Source organism: Falco rusticolus, chromosome 14 (genome assembly GCF_015220075.1).
Source record: "Falco rusticolus isolate bFalRus1 chromosome 14, bFalRus1.pri, whole genome shotgun sequence".
Classification (NCBI taxonomy): Eukaryota; Metazoa; Chordata; class Aves; order Falconiformes; family Falconidae; genus Falco; species Falco rusticolus.
The window spans coordinates 22,030,452-22,048,226 of NC_051200.1; positions in this window are offsets into that span (position 1 = coordinate 22,030,452).

The window sequence follows — 17,775 nt, forward strand, 5'->3', positions numbered from 1 at the left end:
AAACATTACTTGAAATGTTGCAAGATGGTTTTGGTCGACTTTTTTTTTTTTTAATTAAACCTTGTTTACTAAAACTGCTAGTGTGTGGTAGCATTAGTCTTCATTTGTTTGAATTCCAAAACAGAGAGCCGTGAAAAGCTTCAGATGAGAGGAGAGGGAAGGGAAGGGAAAGAAGAACAAGAACTTTAGCTTTCTTGATTGCAATGGGATAAAGTGATCAAGTTGCCTTTGTGGAGATCCTCAGAGCCAAAAAATAGTGAAAATTTGTTAGAATATAATCAGCAGTTGTGTACAGAAATAAATCCTGAAGCTGGTGACATGTATAGAGAAGAGAATAATTTTTGTAGCTCTGGTAGAGTTCATTTTGAAAACTGCTTTACTTGTATGACGATTTGTAAATGTAACTGCAAGTGGTAAATAAAATTGTACAGACAACTTATTTCAGATGTGTTCCAATGTTATATGGCTATTTGGTGGGTCTCAGGACATGGATAAACAAGCAGATGTCATGGTGTCACCGATGTTTTCCTGTGAGAAGATAATCAGGAAATTAAATCTTTATGGAGACAAAAATAAGAAGGTACAGTGGGTACTATTGAGAAGGATTTTGGGTAACAGTTTAGGGAGTGATTAAGTATAACAACATGAAATATGATTTAAAATCTAATTTTTTATTTTTTTTTTAATTTAGGCTGGCATGGAGTGTATCCCTCATGCTTAAACCTCTTAAGAGGGTCTTCTGTCTTTACTATATATAGCAAGGGGTCATGTGGAAAACTGACAGGAGATGGTGTGGGTGTGAGTTTGTCCTGCCCAGAGCTGAAAACCTTCCGTTTTTACTTTCCCCTTCCATCAGCGCTTGGGAACAGCAGAGGGAGCCTCAAGCTTTGCATTTCCGTAGGTCCTACATAAATTATTATTTTATTTTTTTTTTAATTCTTAAAACAAAGAGCACTTTCACAGAGTACTTACTAGCTGGTTTCAGGATCCGTCTCCCCTGTGGAACCTTTTGTTTCTGGGCAGTATCAAATCCGGGTAGGAATGGTGCTTGGGTCCCTGCTGGGAAGCTGCTCTGCTGCACAAAACACGACCTGGCAACATGCTGCACAGGGCCATCAGCTAATTGGGGTTAACACCTAGCCCTCCGTGCTAAGTGCCGGCAGAATGTTTCTTTGCTGTCTTTAGGCTTTAATCTGGGACTCTGAGATCTACTGTTACAAGTGTGATAGTAATTTTGTGCTTAAAACTTGTTTTAAATTGTCCAGTTTTCAGTTCAGTCCTGGGTTTCTTCAGCTGTTGTCATTCTGGGTTTGTCCTGTGGTAATTCTCCGATTTTCTACAGAAGGATGCACTCACTGTGTACTGATGGAAAATATATTTAATAGTCAATTTAATTTTCTTACTAGAAGCATTGCCCACACTGAGGATTGATTTGATGAAGTATTTGCTTTAGTTTCAGGGTTCTCTCTCTCCGTGTGGTGCATTGCTTTTTTGACGTTAGCATTTGCATTTGGCTGTTGCAGAGGCTGGTTTGAACTAAAGGCAGCACCCTGCTCAGTACTTTCTTTTTTGTCAAACAGTACTTTCCCGATGAAATCCTGAGAAGGGTCAGTGGCCTTACTTGTATCGGAAGCAGCTCTCTTCATTACCATTCAAATAAAGGAAAAGACCGATGCGAACAATCTGTAACTAATTTCAAGTGCCAATTGAGCCTTTTTAAGTTGGAAGAAGATGCAGTAAGTGAGTCTTACAGGCTCTTGCTTGACCTTTACTACTCTTTATTAAGAAAGTCATGCTGAATCAGCTGTGATACACAGTACAAGATAGAAAATCAATGGGCCGAGGGATCCCAGCTCTCTCCAGTTCTTAGGAAAGCCTTCCAACGGTGCCGCTTGCCAGAAGGTTGTGAGCAGCAGCCAGAACCAGACCATCTCGCAGCAGACAGGCACTTCCAAGCTCTTACTTCTCTAGGTAAGGGTGATTTGGGAGCATAAAAGAACCAAAGTATCACACATTTCTAATCTAAAAGGTGGTTTACTGTTGCAACAATGTATGCATATTGCTCAAGCTATTCTAAACATCTTAATTCCGAGTGAAAGAATCTTTTTGCGAAAGTCTAAAGCAATAAATGTTACATACTAACCAATACGTGTATCTGACAAGGTAATAACTTAATATCCCTACTATCTGGTTCATAATTCTTTATTGCAAGCAATTTCTGTCAAACTGTCGGGATAGTAAAACTTTTTAAAACTTCCTTAAAAAAACCACAATTTTTTTAAATTGTATTTTTTACAAATTTTTTTCTTTTTGCAAAGATTAGTTTAACATAATTCTGGACAAGATTTCTCACAGTCAGGACTTCGCTTCTTTTGCTGCAAAATGGGTTGGTATTAGAACCGTTAAGCTCTGGTTCTGTTGCTGGTGATTTTTCAGTTCCAGGTACCGGTATGAAGCCCCAACATTTGACTTGAAATTCATAGGAAAAGCAGGCAGTCCCATTCAGAGTGTTGTAAATTAGTTCCAGTCTCCAAGAGACTGCTGTAACTAATTGATATGACCTGGAAGTGGATAAAGTCCCTAACAGTAAGATCAACTTTTCCTCTAGTAATTTGACAAATAGAACTTTTTTTTTAAAAAAAAAAAAAGTCCCTTGTAGGCTACATACCCCATTTGTTCTTCCCTGATGGGCATCGTTTCTGCATTGAAGTGATAATGATTTTCCAGATTTCTGCTGATTTGTATAGCAGGTGCCTTTATTAATGCCGGAAGAAGGGAGAGATTGAACAGCAACAACAGCAACAACAAAAAAAGATTCCAGGCAGCAGCTGTATATTGAAGTAATTCCTTATCTGGTTACGTTGCTGTAAGTATTTGACCACCGTTAAAAACTCGGTATTTCTATACAAAATGTATACTTCTAACAACCCCTTCTGCAGAGACAATTCTATTTGCAAGGATAGCAGCAGTAGTTGTGTATTAATGGTAATTATTACATTTAACAATGGCACTGCTTTTTCATCCAATATTTTAAAAATGCACTGTAGAGCAAGGGTTAATACTTACCAAACCCTGGGTTGTCTTGTGTATAGCGTGTTTAAAGCAGCAAATATAGAACGTCCTGGGTTCTCTTTCAAAAGTAATGCTTTTGTTCAAGTTTTACAATTTCAATTAGCCTCCGGTTAGAGTATTAAACAGACCAAGTATTCCCAAGCTCTTTGTAAAGGTCTACAGTGATGTCTGGGAAATCTGGATGTTTTCTCAGGATACTATTTACTGAACCGTACAAGCATTCCTCCTCCTGCTCTATAAAAGATGTGCAGGAAGACCAGTGGTTTGCAGAGTCGCTGGATCTCATTTATTTTCTACAACCACATGGAAATCAGGAACTCCCAGTGTTTGTGTGGGGTTTGGCTCTCGCAGAGTAGGTTCATGAAATGGGACCTGTGCAATGGAAGCTATTAGAAACTCTGCATCAGTGCCTAATTAATTTTATAAGGATAATCTTAGACAGTCGCTGTAAGTGCATGCTGCTTTCTGTATGGACAGTGGTCTGAGGAGTTTCTTTGTGCATCTCTGCTCCCAGCCCCTTCAAAGCCCGTATCCCACCCATTTCCCTCCCATCCCTGCGACCGACAAGTCTGTTGGGCTCCAAAATAGTCTCACTGTGAGTATAAACCCACCAGCAGTGACTCGAGGGAGTCCAGTCTCCTATTTATTTGCGCTCTAGTGGGATGTGATCCGTGGTCTTCAAGGGTGAAAGGTTGAGGGATGTGTGTCTTGTTTACCTGTGCTTTTCAGATAACATTTTCCTTTAATCTATTAAGCAGACACAGCATTTTGTCCCACGGCGTGCAATGGCATCACTAATGATGCGCTTAATTACTACCAAACCACATATGAGTGACCGATGCCAGCAGACAAGAAGAGTCAAAGCCTGGTCTGTCAGCCACGAGGAATGCAGCAAGGCTTCCCACTTCCAGTGGTTAATAGAAACATCTTTCCGCGAGAGCACGGCAACGTCTCTCTGATTTATACATAGTTTCGGTGATGGGATAAAGTCATATCAGATGGTATGAACTCTGACTGATGGCGAAGGGGAAACTAGGTGTTCACAAGTAAGGGTGAGGTGATCCCAAACTATCAATGAGTTTGAAAATCCAAATCTGATTTTTTTGAAAGTTATTTAAAACAACCCCAAAACCCTATAGATGCACGGAGTTAATTCAACCATTGTAGCCACTGCTGCCTTTCAACGCTTTTGAGGTTTTTCTTTTTTGCTGAAGCTATTACATTTAGACATTTGCATGTCATTGCATACTGAAGAAGGCATTTGGACTTAATTTTTTGGCACTGCTGCAAAACTGTTGCATACGTTGATCAGCTGAGGTATATGGCTCGGTCACATGCTATGCTGGGGCTGGTTCACAGACACAACAGGATGGAGAAGATACAGCAACACAGCTGCTAAACATATTTACCATTGAATAGTTAGTCACACTTCTGGAGTTTTAATTGAATTACCTTTGACAGTGAACAGCAAACCTGGTGGGTGATCTACTAAATTTAACTGATGAATGGGCTCCCTAAAATCAATTAGCATCTAGGGCTGTGAGCATGAACACATCCTGTCGCTCTGCGGGGACCGGAGCAGGATCAGAATGACAGCAGCAAATGTGAGACAAAGTGAAAGCATGCATCTCCTGCCGCTGCTGACCTCTGCTACCCACATGAAAGAAAAACAGGAGTCTAACAGGAGCTGAAAGAATCTGACAGTAAATCATTTAAGCTCTGTTTTGCAGAACTGATATAGGATGCTTCTAAACTGCTTGATTAATTCTGGGCAGTATATTAAAAGCAAGACATGGCGGAGCAAGAAGGCTACTGCCCCGTTCCATCGGCACACCGAGCTGTAAGAAATACCATCTGGTTGCTTTATTATTTTGCAGGGGTTCAGGGCAGTGGGTAGCCAGGAGGAGCTGGCTATCTTCTGTTCTTCAGCTACAGTGGTAGTGTCCTGTGTGCAGGCACAGAGAAGCCCTCAGTCTCTGGGATAGTTGTTTGTTATCTGAATAATCAACTGATGGCAAAATGCGGGCTGGAGGTTCCTCTGACCTTTGCCTCGTCGCAACCCGACCCGCGCGGCGCTCAGCTAGAGCATGTAATGAGGTACAGATGCGACAGGTCGGATAATTGAATACACACAAATATTTGAGGGACTTTCAGGTTGTGACAAACTGATGAAGGCAGAAAACTCTTGATTGGGGCTGCTATCTCTGGGCTTGGGGGCGGCTGGGAAGAGGGGAGGAAGAGGAGCCAGCAGCCTGCCTTCCTCTCACCCTGCTTGCCCAGGTGACCAGAAAAGCGCTTCCTCAGGTATAAATCTGTGCAAACACTTGATTTATTTGGTTTTAATATTGACTTAAGTGAAGACTCGGTTTGGACTATACCATGTGTGAGTTTTGGGGAATTTTTTTTATTATTTTATTGCTTTATTGCATCTCAAAATATGTTCAGATGCCCAGACTGAAGCCTGCCCAACAGCCCTTGCAGGCACCACCATGGGAGGTTACGATTCAAAAACCTTGTTTTCTCGGGGGCGTGTGTGTGTGTGTCCTGCCCCATACCCCCCCCTCCCAGGCTGGTGCCCTGGGTACCACCTTACGGGATGCTCTGAACTCAATGTAGGGCACAGTGGGGCTTTTCTTTCCTCACCTTCATCAGCAGCTAGCGTGGACAGCATTTTTTTTATTTTTAAGAAAAGTGATATTAAGTAGTACTTTTTAAGGAAAAATTCTCAGGGGCTCTGCAGCGAGTGTGGCTCTTGTGCACACCAGGCAGTACTAGCAGAGCTGACTCCGTGCAGCTGTTGCAGGTAAATAGGTACATTGAACTGGTGCTGTGTCCTCAGCCGAATCCTCATCTGCTCACCCTGCATTTCCCGTGGGATGTGGGAGTCCTTCTAGCGTCATCACCTTTTTGCTTCCCTTAAGGTAGGCATCGCCCTGCAGCACGGGTAACGTTGCTCTGGGAAAGGACAAAGCCAACAGGTTTCACTTGATACTTCCCAAGAGGGACCATGGCTGTGCCACCAGGAGGACACAGATCTGGCTGCAGGTTACCTTGGGCAGCCCCAGGTCTGCACGTCGGGAACACCCCTCACCTGCGACTGCAGGTCCCAGCGGCCTCAGCCTGGCCGTAACGCAGCTCAGAGGGAAGCCAGGAAGGCTCCCGGAGCTCCCAACAGGCAAAAGCTCATCTGAACCCCCAGAGCTGTGCAGGGAGAAGGTACAACACCACTGCCACTGGGAATGAGTGTGGGCATGGCCACCACGCTGACCTCGTACACCATTGCCACTGGGGACGGATGGGGGCATGGTCACCGTGCTGAGTACAAAATAATTCCCAGCAGCGATGCTGGGTGGGAAACGATCTACCCTCACTTTGCATGAAGGGCCCAAACCTCGTGGGCGACATTTGACTGCAATATCGCGCAGCTATGGGGCCTTCTGGGCCTCTGCGGCTGAGCTGAGGTGCTCTTGGGAGACTTGGCACGTCTTCTATCTGACTGTAGTCTTGGGAGAAGAGCATGGCGTTCGGGCCAGACCTGGAAAAGCTTCAGCCAGGGAGACGAGAGGAGATGGAGCGAGCACCTGAGCAAGTCCGGGAGCAGCGCCAAGCTGGCTCCAAGTGTTTCATGACTGCTTTGCAAATGTAACTTTTTTCTTTTTTTTTCCCTGTAAAGCACCAAAAAAAAAAAAAAAAGAGGATGAGATCCAACATGGTCTGACGTTCTATATAAATTATTTTTTGCATTACAAACATATTTGTTAATTTAACTAATGTATAAACAAAGGGCTACTGCCCATGCAGAACAGCCTGGGAAGTCCTGCACTGTGTCTGCAGCGCTTTCTGGTCTTGCTTTCCTCCTCTCCTCCTTTCGGAGCCGCCCTGAAGTTTCCCTCTGAAGCCCAGCTGCTGGGTCAGCTCCTGCCCAGCCTGAGACAGCGCCGTGCTGACAGCCCTGCTGCACACTTCAACTTCAAACACACCATTTCATGGCCCATTCAAGTACTTGGCTTCAAGACGAATACACAGGAACGCGGCTCCAAGCACCCGGATCAATCCCCTCAATAAGATTTCATGCATTTTCAAGTGGTATCTGTCTTGATTTGGAAAACAAAAAGCAAGGAAAAGACAACAGCTAAAAACCTTCCCAGTGCACAAAGTGAGAAATGTGGCTTTAATTTAGACAACTAATCGCTTCCAGCTGAACCGGCCATTAAAAACAGTTGAAGAATTACAATGTAAATAGATTAATGCAGACAAAGCAACATGTGCGCTATTCCATGTCTTCTTGTTACCTACAAAATACTTGGGCAGTGACACACTGTTAGTCTAAGCCACTTGTTAGGTTCTGTGCTAATCAGCTAAAATTAAATAAACATGACTGATAAAAATGACTGTTGTGTTTGAAAATTGATGCACCAACAGAATTTACTCCAGGAGATAATTACAGATGATTAAGTAACAAAAAAATAATTCCTCCAGCACAGGGGAGATGCAGGGAACGGGCACCTCCTCGTGTGCCGTCCTTCCTTTTGGAGGGATGAGCCGAAGCTGCAGGAAGGTCTATGGGTGGGAAAATCCCGAAGGAGCTTTTTCTGCCCCTGGAGTCCCCAGTGACAGACTGAAAAAGGGCTGGAAAAACCAGTGTTTTGCAGTTGGAAGAGCACGTACCTAGATTGTACCTCCAGCGTCCCGCTCTTCCCACCCCAAGGATCAATCTCTTCGTTCGTCTTTTTCAATGTGAAGTATCGCACAGAAGAGCTCACAGGTGAGCCATGTAAGCGACAAATATGTTTCTAAATAAAATGATAGTTTAGATGATAAAGCCAGTTTCCTTTGTCATCAGAACGAGAGCTGATTAAGACTCACCTTCTAAAATAGAAAACATCCTTCAGGTTTTCTTTTTTTTAATTATTTGTTCTTAAAGCAATTTATTATTGGAACGATAACGTTGAGTGGAAGCCGAAGAAAGGGAGTGTTTTCCAAAATGTAGAGTAAATGGGGGGTGGGGGTGTGTGGTGTTGCATTTTTTTTCTTCTCCACAGGATCTGTTGGTAGGAGCTTCAGACACAAATAAATGAAAGGCATCACTTGCACGGCAGGGATCGTAGTGATGGGCACAAAAAGGCCCTCGCCGGTCACATCTGAACTAGACCATCCCCTATAAGGTGACCTGCTCGCCGGGCGGTGAGGAGCACGGTGTGGGCAGGGGCCATGTTTCGAGCTGTGCCCCGGTGCTGGGCTCGCTCTCAGGGGGCAGGCAGCCCACGGGGGTGGGTATCTCCAGGAGAGCACTGTGCAGCACTGACTGACTCGTCACCGACAGCCATCGCCCTTTGCTTCTCTCCCTGATGCCTTCCCACCGTTTCCAGGGGTCACTGCCTACCTCAGCCATGAGGGTGTGATGCTGCTGCGTATCTTCTCGTAAGCCCCAGCAGCGCCGCTGACCCACATACATCAGCGCAGGTTGAACAGGCACGTTCAGCAAAGCTCCGTGTCTGTGGTTCCAGCCAAGGCAGCGAGCTCTGGCTGCTGGGAACAGCCTGGCCACCTTCCCGAAAGCTTGGCTCCAGCACGGCACTTACAACCCCGCTTACACTTGCATACAAAAATACCAGTGAGTTGCTGACCTGGGACCCTCACGGATACGCGAGGAAGATAAAGCAGTTGCCTGCTGTTAGTTTTGCTGCTGTGTTTTAGAAACGCGAGCTACAGTCGGCGAGATGTCACCTGCCCCAGCAGCACGGGCACTGCTGGCACAGCCCGCTGAGGGCACCGAGTCCCTGCAGGTGACTTTAGCGGGACACGTTACATGTGCTGGTGTTCGCAGGAGATGTAATCCTGAAAGCATGCCTGCTCCAAAGGGAGAAAGCAGTTCCTGCTGTCCCGAGTGCGGCAGGCATGAAATACGTCATTTATCGCATTTTACTGTGATAAATAGAATATTTTGCTAGAATGAGCCATATTATTAAGCTGGTTCCTCTGCAGAGCTTAACACAGGCATTTCTACATAATTTTTCCACATATTTTCTTTAGCACACTCATATCCTTTAGTATCTCACCAAAACACATGTTCGAGTCGAGGTTAGCCCCTATGAAATGAAAATCACTTGGGGTGCGGAGGGGGAAGTGGAATATTATTCTTGATCCTGAATTGAAATATTAGAAGCTGACTTCTGAATTATACTCCAGGGTTACCCAGCTATAATTGAGATTGAAATTGGTTTGCTATTTTTGGTACAGCCTGGAAAGCTCCAAGTCTTATTCCCATTTGTGCCGGTGGAAATCCCCACCCATCATCTCAAATTCTGCTCTGCCCGCACCTTCGAGGTGAAGAGTGCCTCCCTGGCTCCTTCCTCCCCAAAATAATGATAAATGACAGCTGGTCAAAATTGTAGCTGGCTGTCGCTCCTCGCCAAAGAGACGAGAAGGGGCTTCACCCCCGAAAGCTGATTGACAGGCAGGGTCAGGGTGGGGGAAGCGCTGGCTGGACCCTGTCAGATCACAGGGAGCTGCTGACAGCTCGCGCCACAGTCAGCCACCTTCCCTCGCCGGTGAGATTTATGCTGCCATTCGGAGGGTGTTAATTAAACCCTGCTTTGCTTAGAACAACGTGGAAAAAAAACCAAACAAAAACCACCCCAACAAAAAGAATGGGCCGAAGTTGCGATGTGCTCTTTTAAATCTGATTTCTTGTTCTGCAGGTGCTATCTAGAGGTGGTTGGGTTTCTCTGGAGGAACCATGAGCGACACACCCTAACGCTCCAAAATATTAAAGCAAAGTTAATGTGCGTTTGCGTTCCTCAAGCCAGCACCATACAGCAGCAAACAGCGTTTCCCAGCAGATAATTAACAATCAGCTCAGAAATTTGCTTATTGATGGGGACAGGCGATACCGGGACATGCCTGGGGTGGGATGGGTCTCCTGCAGCTCCCGGGCTGGCCGTGGCAGAGGCATGCTGCAAGGAGCTCTTGGTTTCTTTTCCAAGTGCAATTTAAAGAGTGCCAAAAGGACGTGGGCACTGTGCATGGCTTCCCAGCTCTTCCAGAGCAGAAATCCCCCGGGAATTCACTCCACGGGTATATTACAGACGGTACAGTGGCTGCATGCTGCAGTGGAAAGGCCCAAAGAGCTTCCCCAAACAAATTAATCAGTGGATTAATGGTTAATGGGAGCTGCTGTCTGTGGGACTGTCCCAACGTCAGTGGCAAGAATCAAACAAGTAGTTAATATTAAATTAATAACTCACAGCAGTCAAACTTTTAAGCCTTCTACTAATTTGGTGTGTTAAAAGCTGAAATAGTATGGACATGTCGTGAAATGGCAACTTCACATATAATAACCACCACCGCTGATTATCGCTAGATATTGAACATTATTTGGGCAGAGAAAATCACTTGATCACTGCTGAGCTTCAAATGTATTTGGGAAGGATGCTATGGAGAAGTTGGTGGCTGGTGGGATAGGAATATTTTGTGCTGTAGGATCTTTGCTTCCAATCTAGACCGCCTGCCAGCACCAGGAGCACTGTGGTGGCACTGGTCTCGGCTTGGTCTGTGCTGGGGGATGGAGATAAACCCTCTGCGTGACCCCACCGGTGCGGCAGCCACTCGCTGGCTGGCAGAGCAGAGCCGAGCAGAGCTTTCTCTTTGCCGAGAGCGCAGGGGAAGGGGCAGCCAGCAGGCTCAGTGTGCCCATGGCACCATCCGTCACCCCTCGCTGTGACGGGCCACCTCCGAACACAGGGTGCTGAGCTCCTGCTCTTGCCTCTGACTCCGGGAAGAAAGGAAAGGCTGAGATCACTGAAAAAAACCTTATTGCTTCAGTCCTGTACGCTTCTGTTGAAGTTATTGGCTTTCAGCCGTATCCTAGCCAGGCTGCAGATGCAAACTGTCAGCCCTGGGCAGGTCTGCCCTCACCTTGCCCGCACAGAAACCGAGCAGGGGCTCTTCCAAACCCATGCCAGGGGATTTATACTTCCACGCCAAAGGCAATGCCAACATCACTATGTTTGAGCTCAGTTCTGCTCGCAATGGGCTTGGGTTTGGGTGGTGCTGACCCTCTGCAGCCTGGGAGCAGCTGTGGGGTGACACTGGCAAGGTGGGGTGTCACCTCAGCCTGCAGTAGCTGTCATCGCTTACAAGTGCAATGGAAAAAAATAATGGAAAGATGGGGAGGAAGCGGGTCCTGCTTCTGCCTTCTGCTACAATCCCTCTGCATCAAATTGGTCCAAAGCCAAGCCAAAAGGAGACAGAAAGGGCTGCGGTGAGGCGAAGTGAGGGGTGGGGATTTCCTGGAGGACCTCCTTGGTTTGCACCGGGAGCAAAGCAAACTACAAAGTGAGATTAAAAAACCAAAACAAATGGAAAAAAGAGGGGGAAAAAAACAACCAACTCAGGCAAATGGTCTGTGATAACCCAGATCTCATTGTTAAATGTCTACAGGTTACTGCAAAAACAAAGGGGCCAGATGGCAGCCCCTCGCCGGAGCGGGGCTGTTTGCTAAGAGCTGCGGGCAGCGGCAGCCTGGTGCTGCCCGGGGAGCAAAATTCCTCCTTAAATCTCAATTCCAGATTTGGGAGCTCCCCATGAAGGTGCCCTGGCAGCACAGTGGATGCTCTCAGGCTCCGCACGGAGCGATGAGGTGAGGAAGCCGCTCCGCTCCCCTCCAGCTTTCTCTGGTTTGTGCTTTTGATGCTATTTTCCTGATGGTTTGGAGTTTTTAAAAACTAAAATTGCTCCTGTGAGTGCTGGAAGCCAAAGGGAGGTAGCGTGCAAGCTGGCCCCGGCTGCTTTCAGCAGTCCTTGTTCTCACCTTGACGGTCATTCAAGACTATTATTTTTTTCTTATGAAATGCCTCAAATCCATAGTGGAAAGCATGTAAATCAGAGAAATACTAACCTCTGGGTTCCTGTGTCACAGAAGGTAGAAGTCCTCTACGACAAGTCAATGCTGTAAGCTAAAATCAATGAACTTTATCTTCAAGCCTGTATTTCAAAACCAAATAAAACTTTCTCTTGCTTTAACCCTCTGAACGAACAACTCCATTTTATCTTTTATTTGCTAGAACGGTGGATAATTTTCTCTCAACACCACCAGTGCAAAACAGCATTTTGATAATAAATCATTTCCACTGCTTCAGTGAAGAAGTGTGTTAGTACGGTGGGATCGGGATGCTGGCAGGACACAGAGCTGGAAACAAGTGCGCTGAATTGACAGATAATAAATATTAACCAATTAATGAAATGGTCGATGGATTTAGTCATGTCAGTGAAGGCTGTTAACGAAGCCATGATGCTATAAAGCCAAACTGACTGGCAGAGCTGATCGCTCCAGGAGATGCTGAATCATTTTTTTCATCATCTCAGAGGCAAAGAGCACTCAGTGCATGGTGGGTGAAACAAAATGCTACCAAGGACACTGATGTGCCTTTTACACAGTAACTTTAAAATACCAGAGCAGAGCAGCTGCATCCCAGCACAGAGCGCGCCACCGGGGGATGCTGCTGAAGGAGGGAGGCTGGGTGCACAGGTGCAGAACCCACAGACCGTCCACGGGAAGGGCGTTTCACCACCCATAAGAGTTTGGGGGTTTCAAGGGGGCTGCTGCAACCTGCAGGGACCGCCTGAGCTCTGTGACCCCCAGCCCCGTGGTGCCCGGGAAGGGGAGAGCGGTGCTCGCTGGCTGGGAGCCTGGGAGCGTGGCAGCAGGGATGGGGACCCACCACCAGCACGTGGTGGTGGCACTCAGGGAGCAGCGTGGGGTGAAGGTCCATCATGTGGGGAGCACTGGGAACACACCCCAGTGAAGCACGTGCTGTTCCGTAGCACTATTGGTGCACCCACACGGTGTTGGGGCTGCGCCGCGGGGACATGGAGGGACACATGAAACAAATTACGAAATTGCAGCTCTGCCTCCCTCGCTTCCCCCAGCCCCGCTCGGCCCCAGGGCTCCCGCGTCCTGCAGACGGGTTTGCAGACACATGTCAGCGAGTCGCCTCGCACAGCCCCGGCATTTCCCGGCGAAGCGCCTGAGCGGCGGCTGTCTGCTGGGGAGAGGTGTCCCCTTGCAAGGAAAACACGGGGCAGGTGCACGTGCTGGGGCGAGAGCCCGTCAGAATTAACAGCCTGAAAGAATTTGATTTACCTCAATGTATCGATCGGTGCAAACAAGCAAAAAGTATGTTGAGATGATCAAATGAGATGGGGTCTTTTTTTCTTTTTTTTCTTTTTTTTTTTTTTTAAAGTGGTGAAAAATACCAAAGGCATGACCGAGGAATTAATACGCCACTTATAAACACGCTGCGGGGAAAAGTCAAGGGGAAGCAAACAAGACCCAAAATAGCTTTATCTCCAAACGTCCCGTGAAGCGAAGGAATCCGCTGATATAAACACAGGAATTGCAACTGGCCACATGAAACAAAGCCCCGCTTTCAGTGGCACCTGGGGATGGTGAGATGGAAGTAATTCCTCTTTAATGAAGATATTGTGATGTGTCTGAGGCTTTGGGCAGAGCAGCAATCTCCGCTGCCTGGGAAAAAAGGGGATTAAGTTACAGAGCGGCCTTGCTGGAGGAGAAACCCCCTGTTTTAAGCAAAACCTTAGCTGGCGTTATCTGTTTAATGTGTTGCACGCCATTTGCGGCATAAACATTTCCAGTTCATTTTAATTTCATATCGTAGCAGAATAATAAAGACAGCAGGGTTATTGGTCGCAGCTGCGCAAATGTGGCAAATGTAACTTGAAGAATTATTCTGTCAAAGAGACAGAGCCAGATATTATTGTTTTTTCCCTTACAGTCGTGCCAGCAGTTAAATAGGGGATTTTATTAAAAATATTCATGTAATTAAAATCTATAGCCTTGAAAGCTGTTATAGGAGCTGGAGTTAAACCAAAATAACACATTTACATTCAGATGTTGCAGGTTTGTCACAATATGAGACCGCCTTCGGTTCAGAAAGCAAAAACATGAGAAGTTTTGACTTCAGTTTTACATTTCCCAATTTAGGTAGCTTGGAAGCGTGCACTGATTGATATAGCTTACAAGGACAAACTTTTTAGCAAACATTAGATTTGCTTATAGAAATTAATTCATTATGATCTGGGCGACTGGTGTGTCCTGAGAGGGAGAAATGAATTTTACTCAGCACACGTGTAGTTTTAACAGCCACTGCCCAGGTTTTCAGCCGTTGTCCATCAGCGTGATGGATCGCCCTTCCCTTGTCTCACTTCCCAAACCCCAGCCCCGGCTGGAATGGAGAATTTTCCCAAAGCGAAGGAAACACCCCTGGTGAAAAGCAGACCCAACAGCCACCCAGAGCCATTTCTTTTTTCTTCTTTTTTTCTTTTCTTCTTATTCTCGAAGTTTTGTCCAGTAATAAACAACTGTTTCAATCTGCTGTGCTGATCAAAAGAAATGTTTTAATCAGTCCCAGACAAAATATCATGCTATTATGTTATCACTGGAGCAAATCATCAAAAATACAAAACAAAAATATCGGTTTAATACGCTCCAGATCAGGAATGTCTTGAAGAAATTTGCCGTCCTCACAGGTGTGTCCTATTTTAAGGAAAAAAAAAAAAAATCTACAGGACGGGGGCTGGCGCTGGGGTGAGCGTGGCTGTCTGGGCAGGAATACTGAGATCAAAACTGACCAAGCCCAATTACTGCAAATAAACCACTTGAAAAGCTTTCCCCTACCCCAGGGATGTTTTGATTAATATTTTTTTTAACTGAAAAATTATCTGAAAATCACCCATCTGTGCTTTCTTTCACCTGCTGCAAACCAAATCCATGGGGAGAGCTGCGGGGACACTGACCCGGTCCCTGCTACCACCAAGCCATGGCTTTGGCTGGCGAGGGCTCCAGCCCCAAGGAGACCCACATGCTTCCAAGTTTTGGAGACAATTTGCCCAGCGGGAGCCTAAGCAGGGTCCGGATCCAACGCGGGGTGATTGGAGCCATCAGTGGATGCAGGAGCATCCCTGCCCCACGAGCCTGATGTGTGATGGCTAGCAGAGGTACTCGCCATCTCCTCTGAAAAATTTCAGCTTGAGCAGAGCTGGATCTCATTTCCATCCTCTGCTCTGTTCTGTGTCCAGGAGACCTACCCAGTGAAATTCCTCCTTTTTATGGTCCATGACTCCAGCTGCACAAATGATACTCAAAACCAATTTAAAAATCAGTGATCTTTTGGTGGTTTGGGTAGCTGAGGTCTGGCGCAGGGCGCTGCTGCTGTCTCATCAGCCACCCCTGGCAGCCCCGCTCCTGGGAGCAGCAGCTGACGGGCCGTGCTCTCGGAGGGGCCGTTCATACACGCTGGATTGAAGAAATCTGGACTCTCCATAGGGTCCTCAAAGTGGTGAGAGGAGCCAGTCCTAGGGAGAGGTACACACTGGCACGCGTGCCTCTCAAGCACCCACAAACCCACCCAAACAACAACCTCAGAAAGTGGGGACATGGGCTTGGGAAGGGGGGTGAAGCCCTGGGAGCTGGCAGGATCCAGGTGAGCTCTCCCCTGGCCTCCCCTCCACATCCCTCCGGAGCCTCCCACGGGGGACGGCAGCACCCAACACGGCAAGCGGCCGCCCTCGCAGAGCGCCCAGGCTCTTGGAATGTCGGGTTTTGTTTCAGCTGGAAACAAAGTCTGGGGCTTCGCTTTACTTTGATTTCATTTAATCTCGAAAATCTCCAGGAAACTAGAGTTACATTTCTTCTACCAGTCTAAATTCTTAAATTCTGGTAGTATTGAGAAGCGAAGAAAAGGGGGCTGATGTTATCCGTTAGAATAGCCCAGATAGAGACATTATCCTGCTTTTATGAAAGCCAAAGGCCGAATTCATATTTATTTGAGCTGCAGCAGGATCTGGCTTATATCCTGGACATTACAACATGCTGTTTCAATCTATATTTTTATTAGCAATATTGATAACGTTAGAAGAAATACGATACAGGAAATAGCTTATCAACTTTGATTAATTTTACAGTAAGACTTTTAATGAAGATAAAAGAAGAATCCAGCAAAGGGCTGAAGTTAAAAGTGTTGTTGGTAAATGGAGACATGCGGTACCCGATGTCCTGAGCAGGGCTGGGCAGTCAGCAGGGCTTTTGCTCCATGGAAGAAAAAAGGTTGGTGATCAATTTATTTTGAAGACGGTTGGTTCTCCACTTTAAGTTTATTAACACTTTCATACATAATGAACCACTGCAAGACTGCAGAAACGCAGGTATTTGGGTAAACCTAAATGAAACCTGTTTGTTGTACACAGGCAGCGGTGCCTGTGGCTCACACTCCTGCTTTTAAAGCTCCAGGCAAATATTCATAGGGAAAGATGCAAAATGCTCTTGTTGTGGGGAAAAAACCCAAATTCCAGCCCCTAAACCTCAAGGCCTGCAAGAGGATGGGATCTTACTTGACTCACTTGAAGGTGCCTTTGAGACAGGGAGGTTTTGCCTTCGACCGGCCCCACAGCTTTGGGGCTCACAGGACCTCTCCAAGCTGCCTTCCTTGTGCTCCATTGCCTGATATAAATTCTTAGTTTTAACACAGTATTATGAACAGTTCAGCACTTGTAATGCCACTCTGTATCTGGATTTATGCTCTTTTTTATTTATTTATTTTAAAATGGCTATCTGCATGGAAAGCATCACGGTGCCAGTTGAGGATAAACCAGTCCAGCCTCCCGGATCGCTCCATTTTGTCCTGGCACTGAAGTCACCCACGACACACAATCCCATGCCCCAAATTCACCAAACTGCCTTAAACATACAGGGGGGTTTCTGCTGTGCATTTAGCATCCCATCAAAAGCAGAAACTCCAAGTTGTTTAAAGTAACTTATGATAGAAGATGATGGTTAAAACCACCGAGTGCTTGGGGTAAGGTGGGCACAGCCAGGGCAGCATCCGACTGTGCAAACAGATATCGTGGTGTTTCCCACAGCGACGCTGACTGGTGGTTAATATCGTGTATTTGAAACCTCCTGGTGAGGGCAACAGCAACACCTCCCAAACCTGAACAAAAAAAAAGAGGATTTCTGCTGGTTTCAGGCTGAAGGTCCATGGTGAAGGGATGCAGCAGCTCAGTGAGATGGACCGGCAGCCGGGGCAGGAGGCAGCATCCATCCCTGGAGCATCATTGGAGTAACAGCAAGAGTAACTCTAAGTAACCGTGCAGGTCCATTACTCTTTTCTTCCTTTTAGAGTCGAGGCCCTGTTTTATTTGCAGGCCTGACTGGAAGCAGATGGACCTGTCAGGGCTCGCTCAGGCAGGTGAGCCCAACGGGGCGGATGAGCTGCTAAGTGCTCCCAGCTGCTGGGCAGGACCCGGAGGAAATTGTTGGAGCTGGGACCCAGCTCCAAGATGAGATCTGGAGCCAGTGCCAAGAGGGAAAAAGTGAATTTCTCCAAAAAGCCGTTCTCTAAAAACCTGAAAGAGCGAGGCTTTTAAAAGAAGGGAAAATACCTGAAAAACTTTTTAGTGCATCTAATATATCTTCAGACTTCAGAGCGCTAGAAGCCATCCCGAGCCCCTCTCTGGTTTTGTTCAGGATCTGCCTCCTTAGACAGCAAGTATTATTTTTCCTGGGATTTCTCCCTTATCGCTGGTGTTTTCCTCTTCAGAAAGGTCTTGAATTTTACTTGCTGGTTTGTGTTGTTTGATTTATAAGCTCAAAGGGTCCTTCACAAAACCTGGACTACTTCTTGT